Here is a 4,780-nt window from a genome sequence, read left to right on the forward strand (position 1 = left end):
ACAAATCCTTTCTCTTGCCCGACACACACACACAAACGCACGCACGCAAGCATACACAAACGCACGCATATATATATATATATATATATATATATATATATATATATATATATATATATATATATATATATATATATATATATATATATATATATATATATATATATATATATATATATATATATGGAGGAGGAGGAAACAACTTTATTTAACACATTACATTAAGCGTTAAGAATGTCCTGGGCCAGGGTCACCAAGGCCAACTGATCTTGCAGCTGGTCAGAGGCTAACCAAGCCCGCCACGTTGGGGGAGGAGGGTGTGGAAAGTGAGGAGATTGGAGGGCGACAGGGCATGAAAAGATGCAATGCTCCAAGTTTGCATAGTGTTCTGGGAAATTTGGGCATGCAGGGGAATGTATGATTCTGTATAGAAAAGATCGGGCAGGAGTAAGCAGTGTATTTAGTTGTATGCGTCTAAGAATGCGGATTTGCGTGGTAGTGAGAGATTTATCAGGAAGAGGAAGTGTACGGAGAGTTTCTCTAATGTTGTCGTAGTGAACGTTGATTTCTTTTTTGTAGTGAAGAGTAGTGTCCCACGTTGGCGGATAAGGCCAGGGAATCCCAGGCGCCCGGTGTTGAAGTTCGCGGGCGAGGCGATGCACTACCTCATTGCCAGGGATTCCAGCGTGACCAGGAATCCACCTCAGTGTTACAGTGTGGGGACGTAGTTTGGTAAGAGCTCTGTGTAGATCATCGTGTAGTTCTTCAGGAATGCGATCCGTGTAAATGGCGCGTATAGCTTGTATTGAATCAGTGTATATGGTATATCCTGAAGGGTTAGGGGGTGCTTGTGCGAGGTCTTGAATACTGGTAACTATTGGTAGGGTCTCGAGAGTCGCTGTAGGAGGAGGATCTATGTAAGGACCGAGGGTGTGCGTCACTACATCGCTACAGCTCTGAATTGAGTAAGCAGCCGCTCCGATGTTAGTTCGTGATGCATCTGTGTAGATGATCGTGGAATCTGTTGGGTGAACATGGTTGGAAACGCGAGCGTAACGTCTGCCTGTGTTAGTGTCGGGTGCAACGTTTTTTGGAATGGGGATTATTCTGAGGTTATCCGGGAGCGAAGGAAGGGTAATTATAGGGAGGTCTATAGGTTTGAGTGCAACCTGCTATAGTATCCAATGTCCTTGTTTGGTGCTAGAAAGACGTGCCATTTGCCGGTCGCGATGTTGTATGAGGTCTCCCAGGGGCAAGAACAGCCGTAGAGTATAGGCGCTCCGTGGACGTATGTACAGGGACGTTAAGGGCGGCCTTGTACAATATGTGAAGCGCAACCTCAATTTGATGTCTTTGGCGACAAGTTAGTGTAAGGTAAGGAATCGTATATAAAATTTTGCTAAGTGCTAATGCGTGGACAAGCTGCCTGACTTGACCCTCGCGTAGCATGGCGTGCTTATTGACTATGCGGCGAACTAGATGCGTAAGCTGATTGCAATCTTTAACGGTTGTAGATACATTGGCCTGATTGGTTGACTCATGGATATGAAGTCCGAGGATCCGGCAGGATGAGGGATGGGGTGACCTGCCATTGTGAGATTGATCAGCTGGTTATGTTGGCGTTGATAGCGAGTTTTTGCAATCAGCAGCAATTCGGATTTTTCAGGTGCGGGAGATAGCCCTACTTTATCAAGGTAACTAACGACTGCATCGATACCTTGCTGTAGGGTCTCCTCTACTGCTCCAGGAGACCCAGAAGTGCACCAAAGAGTAGGGTCGTCTGCATAGAATGTGTGTTTTAGGTTTGGGATAGACGCTAAAATACGAGATAGAGGAGCCATTTCAAGGTTAAAAAGGGTGGGTGACAAAATAGCGCCCTGAGGAGTAGCACGTTTGAGGGGGAAAGGATCAGATATCGAATCGGGGAGGCGGAACTTGGCCGTACGGTCGCGGAGAAATGCTGTGAGGTAGCCATACATCTTTGGACCACAGCCAGTAGAGGCAAGGATGTTTAATAGAGGATCGTGGGCAAGGTTATCAAAAGCTTTTCGCACATCAAGGGCCACTATGGCTTGGATCTGGGAAGTGGGCGGAGGGTCAAATTCGTGCATGAGGAGAAAAAATAGGTCCTGAGTAGACACACCTTTTCGTAAGCCAATTTGTTGAGGGGGAAAGAAATCTGTGGATTCAAGATGAGTCTCGAGCCGATTGAGCACCATCCGCTCCATGGTTTTTCCCAGGCATGATGTTAAAGAAACTGGCCGGAGGTTTTGAAGCGCAGTTTTTTTGCCTGGCTTTGGAAGTAGGGTTATAAGTGATTGTTTCCAAGATGCTGGGAGTGTGCTTTCTTCCCAATGTAAGTTTATAATGCTCAGAAAATGTTCTTTGTCCTTGTCAGAGAGATTTCGAATGAGTGAGTATGTAATCTGGTCTTCACCTGGGACTGACTTCCGCTTTAGCTGTTCTAGCGCCCAGTCGAGATCCCAGAGGGTAAACGGCTGATCGAGTTCTACATTGGAAGTACCAGTGTACGGAGTATAAAGGCTGGGTAGGGGAGGAGGAATGTAGAGATCGCGGAGTTCGGCTGTTAAGGCATCCGCGCCTAGTTGAGAATAGTGCTTCTCGAGAGTGGGAACAGGCGCCGGTTGAGGCCCGAGTAGTTCTCTGAGTAAATGCCAGGTTCTTTTTTGATTTAGTGTGCCGTTAACGGTGTTACAAATTTTGTTCCATTGATTGGTGTCAAGTGTAACGCAGTGTTCTTTAACAGCCGGCGAGGCCAAGGAAAGCATTAGAGATTGTACTTAGTCCTTTTTTTATTTTTACTTCGGTAATTACGTAAATTAGGAATAACTGTTTAGGGGAAAGATAATTGAACACAAAGTAGAAGGAAACACAACGTGCCGATGGTGGGAACCGAACCTACGACGAATTGACCTTGCCACGACTCCGAACATCGCGTCCGGTGCTCTTCCAACTGAGCTAACTGAGCCGAGCTACATTGGCCGCTGTCCCACCTGCTACTTTCTTGTGTGGACGTAGCGGTGGACGTAGAACGTCCTGTGTTACCGCCAGCGTCACGTAGAACGTGCGTAGAACGTGATCACAGAAAGCTGTGCTAGAACCCTCTTATGCTACCTATGGCTTCAAGACTGCCAGAACCGAGACCCCCGTAAGCTACAAGCAGATAAATGAAGGGAAAATGAGGATGCTCGTTATAATACATGAAGGAAAGAAGCCAACAGTCGGCGAGGCCAAGGAAAGTATTAGGGATTGTAAAGTATTAAGGATTGTGGTGGACACCTTGTCCGCGGTCGGACGTTTCTGTCGACGATTGTACCCAAAGTTCTTGAGTCCTCTACCACACTTCACAACATGACCTCCAGCCATCACCCGGTCGCAGCGGTTCCACCGCACGCTTTCTGACATGCTGTCTATGTACGTCGACCAGGACCACCGAAATAGGGACGCGATTCTGCCTTATGTTTCGTTTGCCTACAACACGGCTGTACAGCGGACCACAGGTTACACCCCGTTTTTCCTCGTTTACGAAAATTCTCCCGCTACCCTTCTTGATGCCTAGGTCTTTCTTTTCTACACCTGCCAGAGCCTCATCGTATCTTACTGACCTGTTCATTTCCCGAGTGCCAGATGTCGCCGACTTGCTCGCCTCAACACTGAGGCCAACCAGGAAGACCGCAAGTGTCACTACTATATATGCTACTCACCGCGAAGTTTCGTTCCGTCTCGGCGACGAGATGTTACTTTGGACACCATTACGCACTCCTGGCCTTTGTGACAAGTTCCAGCGCCGTTTCATTGGTCTGAACTCAGTTCTGACAAACCTCCCTGTCAACTATCGCGTCTCCTATGTTTATCATCCTTCGGACAGCCGTTACCGTGGAACTGCAGGTGTACACGTTTCACGCATTAATTAAGCCTTTTATTCGGCGCAGTGCTGCGGACTAATTGGGTCAGGCTGGCCGCTTCAACAACCACGGGGGAAATAGTGTGAGCGCTGTATGGCGCTTCATCTTTTACACGGGTACAGTGGATGTGCATTTGCTGCTTCATCTTCATCCTTCTCTCTTGAAGATACCCATCGTCATCGCTGAGTGTGGTTCGCTGATGTGTGGTGCGGCATTCGAGGAAACGCCAAATGAAAGGCGCAGCACGGACGGGACCGGACGCGCGGTGCGTGAATCACCTGGTGAAGTCATCGATCATGACCTGACGTATCGTCATGATGACATAGATTGGATTGGTACTGAGGCTTCCTTTTTTTTTTTTTTTTTTTTTTATCAGGTGGACCAGACAGGTCCTAGCCAAGTCAATTCCCTACTGTGATGTTCACTAATGGAGTCTGTCGCGCCGAGGCGCAACGCCACCAACACTACTAACGGTGATGTCATTACTGCGAACACATTCTAAGGTCAACACAACGGTACACGGAATGCAACGGTGCACGGAGCAACCGTCGGCTTAAACAGCATTGCTGTTAAAAAACCCAAGAATCAAAGTGCTTTGCTTGAGAATATCGGCATATCGGCAATATCGGTTCAGACCATAAACGTTGGTTCAGACAGGTTCAGATCAAAGTACGAACTGTCAACGTAATAAGAGAAATGAGCTCCTGGAGAGCACGTATTCTTAATTAGCTATTTTCTTGAAATGATAAACATAAAGTATTTTGGCAAGTAAATTTTGAATTAAGAATGTTTTTGTCCTACGACGATAGGGTGCGAAAGGTAACGACGGATCTGACGCCACCGGAAAAGCAACG

Source organism: Amblyomma maculatum, chromosome 1 (genome assembly GCF_055883805.1).
Source record: "Amblyomma maculatum isolate TAMU_Amacu chromosome 1, ASM5588380v1, whole genome shotgun sequence".
Taxonomy (NCBI): domain Eukaryota; kingdom Metazoa; phylum Arthropoda; class Arachnida; order Ixodida; family Ixodidae; genus Amblyomma; species Amblyomma maculatum.